Here is a 14,538-nt window from a genome sequence, read left to right as displayed (position 1 = left end):
TTTATAAAATCTGTGGGCTCATGTTCCAAACAGGAATAAACACAGCGAGAGCTCAGTGTCTGAACTGGACGAAGCTGCACACGCCTGTAAAGCTTAACACTAGGAAGGCTGGCAGAGGAGGGTCATGAGTTCCATGTTAGCCTGAGCTGCACAAGTTGCACAGCAGCTTGTCTCCGCTTCATCTCACCACGCTCCACCTCACAAAAAAAATTTGCTTTCTTGTTCTGCCTGCTTCCCAATCATGTGACTGAAGTTTATCAACTGCTCCAACAGATTTGATGCTGTAAAAACTGCAAAACTGGCATTTATCAAACTCTAAGTAAACCCAGTATGACAGAGAATTCTAAAGTCAAAGCTGAGTTTTTATTATTTATTTATTTATTTGAGAAAGAGGCAGAAAGGGGGGAGAAAGGGAGGAGAATGGGCATTTTGCATCTGCAAACAAACTCCAGACACAAATGCACCACCATGTTCAGTTGCCTTTACTTGGGTACTAAGGAATTAAAGCTGGGTCCTTTGGCTTTGCCAACAAGCACCGTAAGCCATCCCTCCAGCCACAAACTGAATTTTAAAACTTAGCCATTCATTTGTATGCTTTGGTATCTTTCTGGTAATTTACTTTGTATAATAACTTCCTCAAAACAGTACTTCCCTAAAAGTTATCTTCAAGAGATGGTAAAAATAGGAAATGAAGGGGTGGGAAAACCTAGGATAATGGGTCAGTAGTTAAAGTGCCTGTCTCTCAAGCATGAAGAACTGAATGTAATCCCAATTCCTCCCTAGTACTGGAGAGGTGGAGATAAAAGGATTCCTGAAAATTGCTGGCCAGCCAGTCTAACATAATTATGCCAAACCAATGAGAGACTCTATCTCAAATGATACCCTTCCTAAGGATGACACCCAAGGCTGTCTTCTAGACACCACACATTTATGCATACATGCGCATGCCCAGACATGTAATTACACATACATACATACATACATACATACACACACACACACACACACACACACACACACACACACAAAACCACTCACATACACAGGAAAAAAGAAAAATAAAAATTCAGCCCTACTATACACATTTTGAGACACATAATTCTAAAAGATAGCTACCATGTCCATTTTACAGATTTAGAAACTGAGGCTCACAGAGGTTATGACATAATTTACTAAACATATATATCAACTCAAATGCACAACTGTTTGATCACAAACTCAAAACTATGTTTGTCAGAAAAAAATGTGTTCCAGCTTTCTTCTCAAGTTACATAATAAATTTCAGCTTTAAAAAAATACCTAACATGAACTAAAGAGATGGCTTAGTGATTAAGGTGCTTGCCTCCAAAGCGTTAGGACCCAGGTTCAATTCCCCAGTACCCATGTAAGCCAGATGCACAAGGTGGCACATGCATCTGGAGCTTGTTTGCAATGGATAGAGGCTCTGGTGTGCCCATTCTCTCTCTTACTCTATCTGCCTATCTCTCTCTTCCAAATAAGTAAATGTAATACTTTTTTTTTAATCCCTAACAAGTTAAGGTTAAGGGGAAGAAGTAATAATTACTAGGGCACTTGACAGAAAAGTAAATGCATCTGACCATCAACCAGTGTCTGTTTCCCCTGTGTTCATCCCTTCTACATAGGGTCAGTGAGAAAATTCAAGAGGATTCTCACAAAGTACATAAAATTTTGAAATGTTTTTCACCTTCCTGTTAAGTACAGCAGATCTGTTACCTAATGCTTGCAGCTCTTTGAAATCATAAATTTCAGTGTGAAAAAATCAAAGCATGACAAAACCTAACACACTCATTACTTTAATTTTGGCCCTAGAACCAGTTTCTCAAGATAGTAAGAGATAACAATATATTGTACTGACTTGAGCTTACTAAGATAAAACAGTAAAATTCATGCTAAAATATGCTGCTGCTTACAGACCACATATAACTAACATGTATGTTAATTTTTACTATAAGTTTTAATTAAGCAGTTATTAGTCTGCATTGCACTGAACAAATTTTTAATTCTAGGTGACATGGTGTTAGAAATTCTAAAAGGGAAAGTATAAAATTAAACCTAGCCCAGTTTTAGAATAATTCCATGGATTTTTGTGTTTTCACAGCTCTAGAAATTCAAAGGGCTTAAGGGAACAAAAATGCACCTCATTGGAGAAGCAAAGTTCCTTACTGGTAGAGGCAATCCTCAATTCTGATTTTTCTCTCAGAGCAGACAGAGAGAGAAAACATTCCCAAGATTAACACACAATTTAAGATGTCTAGACACTGCTTCTGGCCTGTTTTCCACAAAACTAGAATTGCATACCTTGCTCTGAGGACAATGGATCCAAAACTTTTTCTTACTTTTTGAAATATTCAAAAATGTTAAATGTTTGCAAAGTGCCAGGTACTATGTTGACCTAAGAATATTTATTCACTGATTTAATAATCATTTAGAATGTCTACGTATTCTAAGTACTCAGTATAAAGCAGAGAAAAAAATGAGTCAACTCTTGCAGCTCCCATTAGAGCATAGGTAAGGGAAGACAAAATGCAATGAAGCAAGTAAGTATATTAATCGGTCTCTAAGGGGGTAGTAAATATACAGAAAGAAAAGACAGCAAGCCTGGAGTAGGGCAATGAGGATTGCAGGGCTAACAGGAATGGTGGCAATCTTTTTTTTTTTTTAAAGGAGACAAGTCCTTTAAAAAAAATTTTTTTTGTTCATTTTTATGTATTTATTTGAGAGTGACAGAAAGAGAGAGAGAGAATGGGCACACCAGGGCTTCCACCCACTGCAAATGAACTCCAGATGCGTGTGCCCCCTTCTGCATCTGGCTAATGTGGGTCCTGGGGAATTGAGCCTTTAACTGGGGTCCTTAGGCTTCACAGGCAAGTGCTTAACCGTTAAGCCATCTCTCCAACCCACTGGTGCAATTGTAAATGAAGTGACCAAGGTAGGTTTCACTAAGAAAAAAAAGAGATAAAACCCTGGAGAAGGAGAGGAAGTTGGCTGCACTGATATCCAAAGAACTTCTGAGAGAACTTATGAGATCTTTAGGTTTTATTGTGTTTTAATGTTTTCACAATGACATATAAAAGTTAGGACTGCAAAGTGCTGTAAGCATTATGTAATAGATCTGATTTACTTCTTAACGGGAAGTTAAAAGTATTTAAACAGAAATGGCCACTATAAGAAATGAAAGCTCTAAGACATCCTCACATATGTGGCTGAGGAAAGGAATGGAGTAGACAATGTAAGCATGCAAAAACAGGCATTTAAACCAAGGAGTTTATGGTTATATGTCTTAACACAAGCACTGGCTACCATTAACTTTTCTACATCTAGAAGGAATCAGCGCATATTCTTTCAGCACAGTGCTGTATTCAAAACATCTCTCATCAAGTATTTGTCTGGCTGAACTCTGAATCTACAATCAGTGCACAGTCTGTGCTAACTTGCTTTTGTCTACTTAACGCCATTCATTTAAACTACAGACCATCATTCCCAGTCTGAAGTCAAATATAAGAGAATACCCAAATTTTGGTGATGAATTTTGGATGAGCATAAAAAATCATATCCTTTGGCCATTGTGACCTATGTTTTTCTCTTCAGAAATACTTTTATAATGCCACTCTTCATAGTCCTCCTCTAGCTACTGCAGGGGTTACTCATAAGTAATGACATAAAATTTGTACCTCACTTGAGTTTCCATCTTTAAGCATTATGTTTACATTAGGCAGATGAATTACATTTGAACTTCAAACCCTGATTATAACACACAGAAAATAAAAAAAAAAAAGCTCTTCAAAGGAAAGAGTTCCTTGAGAAGAAAAGCACTAACTTATTTGCCATAATAATAATAATCACAGTGCATACCTTCTCACTGTTTTCCTATTACTTCAGGCAAAATAATTCGATGGACTGGCATTAGTTGTGCGGAGGCACACACAGAGCTGTCACTAACATCCATGGATATTATAAACACACCAAAGTAACATATCTCTTTTTTGTTTTTTAAATGCTGGCCTGGTGACTGAACCCAGAGCCTGCATACAAGGCAAGTACACTCCTACTCAGTTACATCCCTTAGCTCCTTCATTGTAGTTTTCCTTATTTCCCCTCTCTTCTGAGGCACAGTTTCAGTAGCCCAGGCTGGCCTACAGTTCACAGTACAGTCAAGAATGACTAGAATCTTCTGATCCTTCCATCTCTACCTCTCCAGTGCTGAGATTATGGGTGTGAACCACCACACACAGTTTATGTGGTGCTAGGGATTGAACCCAGGGCCTTATATGCTCTAGGCAAGCACTTACCACGTAATCACATCACCAGCCTTAGACTGCTTGAGTCCTCAGTATCCAAAGTATATTAATAGGACTAAAAGTTCTAACCTTAGCATAGTAAAATCACATTTCTAAAGCTGCATAACTTTCTTGAAAGGATATAATAAAAAGATTTATCATCTCATTGGTCATAGAACATTCATTTATAATAGAACATTCATTTATAATTCACTTGACTGGCAATATGATAGAAGCCAACTGGTACATTTCTGTACTCTACTTGATTACAAATATTTCATTGCTAACTCACACATAGTAGTCATGTAATCAGCATTGCTAAAGTACCAAAAAGAACTAAAAAGGATTTTATCAATTCTTCAAAATTTCATGCAAAAACTGGAAGCAAAGACTTTTGTGTTAATGTACACCATAAAGTTTAGAAAAATATTTTTAAATGTCTTGCTCCAAAAAAGCATTTTCTTGCTTGTAAAGCATATGAATAAAAAAAATTTAAGGCACTGCCATCATCAAGTGACAATAGTGAAAGAGAAAGTCACTTAACTTCAATTCTATCTGATTGCATGTGAAATGTCTGACATAGTTGAAGTTCCCTGCTTTTAATTTTTTTTAGTATGGGTCTTCACTTGAACATCATAGCCTATATAGAAAAAAATTAAAACCAGACAGGCTCATTTCCATTCTACATTTCACATGCAATCAAAAAGATTTGCACACACAAAAAAGCCCTCTCTATTCCATCCTCCTTTTTCCCCTTGGGGATCATAGACTGCTGGGAGATGAGAGGTAACCACCCACAGAAAGGAGCCCTCCCTAATATTATCATGCAAATTTTATTTAGATATAAACTTGATATACTTCATTAGAAAGAAAAATGTTATCTAAAAACTCAACTTCTACAAATTTCTGAATTACATCATGAATTTGAATTTAAATTAAGCATAATGCACAAAATACAATTCTGCAATGGCCAGTGGATGAACAGCTAACTGAATTATATCCATTCTAGAAAAATCTGAGATTCTAAAGAAAAAAAAAAGCTACACTTTTATCTTTTTCCCTTTCATTGAGATAATTTAAGAAAAAGCACAAGAGAGCTAAGGAGACAGCTCATGGACAGAGAGCTTTCAGTGAAAGCCCTGAATCCCTGAGCTTGGATCCCTGCAACCTAAAAGCCAGAAGCTGTAGGACTCATCTATAATACCAGCAAGCCTGGACACAGAGCAATCACCCAGAAGCACATGGGCCCAACAGCCTGGGGAGAGCAGCAATCAAGATATGCTGCCTCAAACAAGGTGGAGGGAGAGCAAGGACGGACACTCGAGGATGTCCTCTGAACTCCCCATGTGTGCTATAACACCTCAACACCATGTGAACACACACACACACAGGGCATAAGAATTCCTTTGAATTTTTCATATCTCCATGAGAGAGAGAGAGTGTGTGTGTGTATGTCAACTTTGCATTTTTGCATTTGCAGAGCCTAGCAGTATGCTGCACAAAAGAAAGGTATAAAAAGTATGTGCTATATTTACTTATTCAACTTTCCATTTCAATTATTGCTGTTTAAGTCTACCTAAAAGATGTCTCCTAAATCCCTTTAGCTATGTTTTCTTAGAACTTAACTTCAAAACTATATCAACATTTGTTTAATAAGTCAGTGTAGCAAAAAGAATGATTAAGGATAGAGTTTAAGTTTCCTCTGAAACTAGTCAAGCCTTTGTCACTTCTCAAGTTCCACATTCAAGTCTTTTTATACTATGACTAATATTTCACTAACTCCGTGGATGTAACTCTATGAGACTACCTGAGTCAGCATAAAACAAAAGGTATTTTATGAAACACTGATTCTGAGGGCTAGAGAGATGGCTCAGTGATTAAAGGAGCTTGATTGCAAAACATGCTGACTGGAGTTCCATCCTCCTCAACACCTAAATCTGGGTGCAGAGTGGCTCATGTCACTGTAATCCCAACACACTTGTAAGGAGAGGTGAAGTCAAAAAACTCTGAATGCTTGCAGGGAGCAGTGGCAAGAGTGACTATCGCAAAAGAAGGTGAAAGGGGAGGAGAAACACCCCAGGTTGTCCTCTGTCCTCCACACACACACACACACACACACACACACACACACACACACAAACACACGATATAAAAAGATTATTTTTAACCAATGGCTGAAAAAAAAATTCAAGGTTTGTCCTTTTGCACAGTGAAAGGGAGAACATTCCATAGTTAAAGTTAGGAAAATCTAACTAACATGGGCTTCTTATGCTAATATATTTCTCTAAATATGTGGTGTTTTAATACCTTATTTTATGGTCCACTAGAAAAACAACACTATTGACCGTATGACATACTCTTGTCACCATGACATTTAAGATGCATCCTCATTATTAAAGTAGCAAATTGTGAAAAGCATTCTATATTGGAACAGATGAAACAGGATCGTGTGCAGCTTTTCAACCTGATGATTGGTTTCACACGGCAACTAGTAGAACTGATATTCCTTATATTACAATCTGGGAAATGGCAGATTTCTTAGACAAAAACCCTCAAGAGAAAATTAATACTCAAAGAAGTTACTTGACATGGTCACACACCTATTCAACATATGCCAGGGTATACAGACTAAGGCTTTCTTCCATGAATTGACTCATTTATTACATTAGCTCTAGAACCCATGTGTCTATACTTTAATATGAATATACTGAGCCATGTGCCCACAGTGCATTCTCACGCCTATCCTCCCATCTCCCATCTCCCACCACTACCACTGTGCTACAATTTCCTTCAACAACCTTCAGAAGTTTCACTGTTGCAATCTAGTCTATCATTTGGGGCAGAAAGAAGTGAGGTATTTCTCACTTCCATTCCCTGCCTCCACCGTAAAACAAACGAAGTATTTATAGAGACTTATACAACCACATATAAGTATTCTTTCATCCTAAAGTTAGTAAAATGTGAACTCAAAATGGGCATCTTATTTACTAGAATGTATCTTCCTTAAGAAAAGAGATTGGGCCAGGCATGGTGGTGCACGTCTTTCATCCCAGCAGAGGTAGGAGGATTGCTGTGAGTTCGAGGCCACCCTGAGACGATATAGTTAATTCCACATCAGCCTGGACCAGAGTGAGACCCTACCTTGAAAAACCAAAAAAATAAAAAATAAAGAGATTGTATTACTTATAACATGGCATTATTTTGATACATAAGATGATATACTTATTCACAGCCATTCCATGTTCAACAGATATTAACTGAATGCCTTTTACATGACAGACACAATTCTAGTTACTGAATTAAAATGTAAATTGAATAGACAAAACGTCTGTCCTTCTGGAACTTACTTTGCAGGAATCAATTTCCTATAATAAAAACAGATTTGCCTATTCAACTGTCACCCTCTGGTGACTTTTTTTTTTTTTTTTTTATGTGTTCTCTCTCCTCTTTCTTTCCTCCAATTTCTTCTTCCTAGTAGCAAGAAACTAAGGTTTAGCCAGGAATGATGGATCAAGCCTATAATCCCAGGACTCAAGAGACTAAGGGAGGAGGACTATCATGGGTCCAGGGATACAGAGTGAGTTCCAGGTCAGCCTGGGAAGAAGTGAGACCCTGCCTCAAAATAAATAAATAAATACAAGCGTAAGAACACAAATTTATGATTTTAATCAGATAAATACGTAAAATGTTTCTGAAGTGTTTCTCAGTTTAGAGATTAAAAAAAAAAAAAACAGTAAAAGGGCTGGAGAAGATGGCTTAGCAGTTAAGGCACTTGCCTGCAAAACCAAAGGACCTTGGTTCTATTCCCCAGGACCCATGTAAGCCACATGCACAAGGTGGCACATGCTTCTGGAGTTCATTCACAGTAGTTGGCGGCCCTGGCATGCCCAGTCTCTCTCTGCCCCCCCAAAAATAAATAAGTTATTTTTTTAAAATAACAGTAAAAAACTGTACAGGTAGGTCTAGAAAGCAAACTGGTGGTAAAAACAATCTAGTCAATACACAGAATAAGCTTCTAATTTGTTTCTTCACCAGTAGCAATAAGATGGTATAAAGTACTGAAATTTGCTGTGATGCTGCCTAGAATCATACAAGAAATAATAGTAATCAAATGAAATGAATCATTTTGAGCTATTGTGAATTTTGCAATAAAATAAACCTGTAAAAATATACAACCTTTGGCTGGGGAGATGGCTTAGCTGTTAAAGCGCTTGCCTACAAACCCAAAGAAACATGGTTTGATTCCTCGTACCCATGTAAAGCCCGATGCACAAAGTGGTGCATGCATCTGGAGCTCATTTTCATAGGCTAGAGCCCTGGCATGTTCATCTTCCCTCCTTCCCTCCCTCTGTCCTCCTCTTTCTTATTCTCTCTCAAATAAATAAATAAAATTAAATATTTTTTAAAACTACAACTATAGAAATCTGGATTTCCTTGGCTTGCTTAAAATTCAAATAATCAAATGATTTAAATTAATACTCTGTTCTCTGAAATTATATGGCTGAATATAGAAAATATTAGTACTGAAGAAAATGTTTATCATAAAAGCTACTGAGTAAATCTAAGCATACAACTTATTAATCACCTAAACTGGCACCTTCATTGGTTGATGACACTTTCATAATACAAATCTTTAAGTGACTGGTATAAGTGAGAACATACCAAATGTACAAGAGGAAAATAATTGAGGCATTTTAAATAAAACTTCAACTTAAAATTGTTCAAACAGAGCTGGAAACATGACTTGGAAACATGAGAAGGTGGAGAGAAACAAATCTTCTGGGCTTTCTGGTTATCTTGGTCAGCTCTATCAGTAAATTCTGGGTTCAGTGAGAGACCCCATCTCAAAAAAAAAGCAAGGCCCTCTTTCCCTGCCAACGCTGAGTCGCATGGAGGCAGAGGCTCTGGTGAGTTCAAGATTCAGCTACACAGGTCACCCCCTCCATGGCCAAGAAGGGCATTGCTTCTGGAGGTGTAATGGATGTTCACACTGCTCTGCAAGAGGAGCTGAAGAGCACCCCCATGCACGATGGCCTACCACGTGGAATTCGTGAAGCTGCCAAAGCCTGAGGCCAGCGCTAAGCCCATCTCTGTGTGCTTCAGTCCAGTTGTGAAGCATCCATGTATGTCATGTTGGTGGAGGCACTTTGCACTGGGCACAACCAACCACATTAAGGCTGAAGACAAGAAGAAACTAGGGGACTGGGTAGGCCTCTGAAAACTGATCGAGAGGGGAAACCCTCAAGGTGGTTGGCTGCAGTTGTGTAGTTATTAAGGACTATGGCAAGGAATCTCAGGCCAAGATGTCATCAAAGAGTCCTTTAAATGCAAGGAATGAGCAGGGCTGGAGAGATGGCTTAGCGGTTAAGTGCTTGCCTGTGAAGCCTGAGGACCCCGGTTCGAGGCTCAGTTCCCCCGGTCCCACGTTAGCCAGATGCACAAGGGGGCGCACGTGTCTGGAGTTCGTTTGCAGAGGCTGGAAGCCCTGGTGTGCCCATTCTCTCTCTCTCCCTCTATCTGTCTTTCTCTCTGTGTCTGTCACTCTCAAATAAATAAATAAATAAATAATTTTAAAAATGCAAGAAATGAGCAAATAAAAATATGGCTTTCAAAAAAAAAAAAAAGCAAGGGGGACAACAATTGCATAAGACACTTAAGATCAACTTCTGGATTCCACACACATGCACCCATGAGAAAGCACATACATATGGACACACATGCATGTACTCATATAGACAACACATCTACACATGCAAAAAATTAAATTTTCAAATAAATAGTTGGCTTCAAATGCAAAGGCACAGAACAGTTACATATAATTTGCTACTGCATCTCAAAAAATCTATTTTAATGAGCTTTAAATTAAAATATATCTAGGAAAAGCAATCATGAGAAATTCAATTGCATAAGACATTTAGGTTGAAGCTGTGATAAAAATTCATCCAGTGCACTCAATATTAGTAAGCATATGAACTTTATGAAATGTTACTCATGACCATTCCTTCATTAAACTTATTTGCTAAGAGAAAAAAGCAGCTCATTTGACTAAATACCTCCCTAATCTCTTTGGTAACATTATTGCGAACATGCTTAAATATCTATTTACCTATGCAATTTCCCCCAAATTCATATTGTCTAATTAGTAATACTGTCTAAACGAGTAATATGTTTCATATCCTTTAGTCATTATTAATTACTGAATTTATCAAAAAATAAGATTTAATTGTCGTTCATGCCAATTTTAACTATGTTGCTACTAGAGGCTGCAATGTGTTTTATAAATAAATACTAAGAATTGATTTGATATTTAATAGCCTACATGCCTAACACCTTGGATTTATACATATAGTTTTATAAACCATTTAGCCTTGACCAAGTAGACATTATCTACAAATACTTTTCAAATCATCTAACAATTAAAGCAACTTTCCAACATTAACCAAAACTTCATTATATGATAAAACTGCCAAAACATTTTGTTTTAGAAAAGATACAGCTACATCAGAGTACTCGTTAGTCAACATTTTAAATATAAAATTTTCATACTTTCCTAAAATATTTTCATTTATGCACAAAATAATTTGTGCTTAACCACCAACATGTTTAATATAACATTTTCAAGATTCTATATATATTCAAAACATAACAAAACAAAATATAAAATTTACTTTAATCCTTGGGTGGTCTGCTGAAGAAAATTTAGCTTCATATAAGGCTACAAATTACTGATAAATCAGCTATTTGGGTGCAAGATAAGTTAATTTACGAACACTTGTTTTAGTTTACAGGAAGTTTATATATGAAAGGCAATTTCAATGAGATGGCCAAGCAAAATGAGTCAGAATCCTATTGAAAATGGAAAAAGGCTTTCACTCTGCAAATATTGTCTGAACATAAGAAGAAAAATGTATGTTCTTTACACAGTCTAAGTCTGTACAATGCACCTATATGTGTTTAATGATGGGCTCCCACACTGTGTAAGAATGTAAAACTAGTGCCATCTACTGGAAAATTAACTAATGGCAATTTTTTTTGTGAATTATGAGTTAAAATCTGTGTCTCTCTTTTTTTTTAAGTTACTTATCTTTTTACTTAAAAAGAAAAAATTCACCTGGACCAGAAGTAGATACGTGCATAAGACCTTTGGTTATATCATGGCTTAGAAGTAGATAAGGGCACGAGACCCTTGCTTAGATCATGGCTCAGAATTAGATATGGGCATGAGACCCTTGCTTAGCTCATGGCTCAGAAGTAGATATGGGCATGAGACCCTTGGTTGCATCTAGCCCAGAAGTAGATATGGACATGAGATCTTCAGTTAAATCCCAGCACTGCAATAAACTTTCTTTATTTATAGACCTTCTAATATAATAAACAATGTCAAATAAGATGAACATGTAAGAATGGTGAAATCTGAGAACTAAGGACCTTAATCAGACCATCAGGGAGAATTCTATTGGTGACATCAAAAAACAAGAAATCCTGTACTAAATTAGCTTTGTACTGGTTTCATGTGTATCTGTCAAAATAGAGGTTCTGACATCCCATGCAAAGAGCCCTCCCTGAAGAGTTTCAAAAGATTCAGCAACAACAACAACAAAAAACCACTTGAAGTTATTTAAAATATTGTGCTTAGATGCCTATTTTTTTCTGGGAGATCATGACATCTATCAAGAGCTATAGATGTGGTCCATATTCTTGTGAATCAAGAAAGGTTTTTAAAAACCAGTATCTATTCAGGAAGTAATCAGAACATTCAGGAGTAACTGGTTTGTTTTTTTTTAGTATAACATCAGTTACTACTAATGAATTGTTACCAGTTTTAATTTGAACAATAAGTTCTTTTACTTGTGGGTTTTGGTTTGATGCATATCTGTAAAAATTTTTATTTTAAATGGAGAAAAAGCAAAATTTTATTTGTAAAATACATGTGAAATAATGAGAGAGTTCTTAATTCTCATCTAAGTAACATAATCTGTTATTCACTCTCTCAAACAATTAGTGTATCATCAAACTCAAAGTGCCTGAGAAAAAGCAAGAGAATTATGGAGAATATATACCTCATTTGTGTTACCAATTTTCTTTTTTTTTTTTTTTTTTTTTTTTGGTTTTTTGAGGTTGGGTCTCACTCTAGCCCAGGCTAACCTGGAATTCACTATGTAGTCTCAGGGTGGCCTCAAACTCACGGTGATCCTCCTACCTCTGCCTCCTGAGTGCTAGGATTAAAGGCGTGCACCACTACGCCCAGCTGGTGTTACCATTTTTATTCATTTAACTAATGTAATTTATACTCAAGATGTGCACTATATTGTATAATGCAATAAAATTATAAAGGTTTTTGACAACTTCAAAAGACATAAGCTATGAATTTATACTTTTAATCTGCCTATATAAAGAGACTTTTATTCTTTGTCACAGTTATGAATTAACCTACATGTAAACTTTGAAAATATTATTTATTCATTTAACAAATATATTATTTATTAAGTTCCAGACATTATATTAAGTTCTGGAGTCCTATACCCCTGGATTCATAGAGTTCTACTTTCAAAAATGATATCTATGGCTTAGTGGTTAAGCGCTTGCCTGTGAAGCCTAAGGACCCCAGTTCGAGCCTCGATTTCCCAGGACCCACGTTAGCCAGATGCACAAGGGGGCACATGCATCTGGAGTTCATTTGCAGTGCCTGGAGGCCCTGGTAGCCCATTCCCCCCGCCCCCCGCTTCTCTCTCTCTCTCTCTCTCTCTCTCTCTCTGTCACTGTCAACTAAGTAAAAACTGAACAAAAGATATTTTAAAAAATGATATCTATGGGCTGGAGAGATGGCTTAGCGGTTAAGCACTTGCCTGTGAAGCCTAAGGACCCCGGTTCGCGGCTCAGTTTCCCAGATCCCACATTAGCCAGATGCACAAGGGGGCGCACACATCTGGAGTTCGTTTGCAGAGGCTGGAAGCCCTGGCACGCCCATTCTCTCTCTCTCCTTCTATCTGTCTTTGTCTCTGTTTCTGTCGCTCTCAAATAAATAAATAAATAATTTAAAAAATGATATCTATGTCTTTGAATGGATATTTGCATAATACTTGTATAAGAGCCCTAACTTATTCATTAGAATATTAAGACATATTTTACAAACTACCTAACAACCACATGCCTCTTCAATTCATAGAGGCCAACAAGCATATAAATGAAGTCAAGTAAATGTCACAATCATGTATTATTTGCATGATGAGAAGGTGTGATTTGTCACTGTAACTAGTACTATTTGGACAAACATTTCAGTTGGCTAAAAATGACTATGTTATCTAAGTTATATTAATACTTTATACCAAGCATTAAAAGTATGCATAAATGCATACTTCTCAATCCCACCTCAGATAATCCTTTCATGATATAGTGAACAGAAATTCTAATGTTCAAATGACAAATGTTTTTATCTTCTCACCACCACTTATTAAGAGTTTTCTGTAATTTGCAGTATGAATCCACACAGAGCCTTAACATATAATTAACCTAGCCAAAAGTTAAAACAAATGGTAGTTAATAAAACTGTGGAATTTCAGAACTGAATGGATTGTCCAATACTAGTTCTTATTTTCAAGATGAAGATAATGAGATCCGGACAGGTTTACTAATGTGTTCAAGGTCACACAAGTTAAGGACAGAGCTATGGTTAGAGTTTTCTGACTCCTATCCCGGTGCTCTATTTAATCCTTAAAAGAAACTATTATAAGACATTAAGAAAAAATTTGAGTGAGAAAAGTTACTTGAATGACAAACATGAGTGAACCATAACTCAGATGCACTTAATAATCACTCAAATAAAATGATGCTTTATTAAGAATAGAAAAAGAAACTGAAAACTGATAAATCACTCTTCTGGGATATATTCTTCATGCAGGTCAATCCAGTTATAATCAACCTTAAGAACCTGTTCCAATTATTTTTCTAGTTCCATACTTGTTTCATAGTGAATAATACTCAAAATTAAAGTGCTACATAGGGAGCAGAATTTTTTTTTTGATTTACTGATTTCTGTTGTAATGGGTTTTAATCAAGGTAGAGTAAATTAAGAAGAAACCAAACTTTCACCTTAATTTCCTGTATCTTCAACTTTGGCCTGTTCTCTCTTGTAAAAAAAAATATATATACTTTTAGATTTCAAACTTTATGTAGTATGTCTCAATATTGCTACACTTAACATCTTCAACATTTCTATATATCTAAGAGAAAAATCCTATGA

The 14,538-nt window shown here is 36.5% G+C and overlaps 1 protein-coding gene and 1 pseudogene across 2 annotated transcripts in view; one reads left to right on the top strand and one right to left on the bottom strand.

Annotated features, from left to right (window-relative positions):
* Positions 1 to 14,538, bottom strand: part of Msrb3 (methionine sulfoxide reductase B3) — a 151,044-nt gene that overhangs the window by 105,408 nt on the left and 31,098 nt on the right. The window lies entirely within an intron of this gene.
* LOC101600281 lies at positions 9,243 to 9,636 on the top strand (annotated as a pseudogene).

This window comes from Jaculus jaculus, chromosome 6 (genome assembly GCF_020740685.1).
Source record: "Jaculus jaculus isolate mJacJac1 chromosome 6, mJacJac1.mat.Y.cur, whole genome shotgun sequence".
Lineage (NCBI taxonomy): Eukaryota > Metazoa > Chordata > Mammalia > Rodentia > Dipodidae > Jaculus > Jaculus jaculus.
The sequence above is the reverse complement of the archived record's forward strand: the minus strand, read 5'-3'. Positions and strand labels throughout refer to the sequence as shown.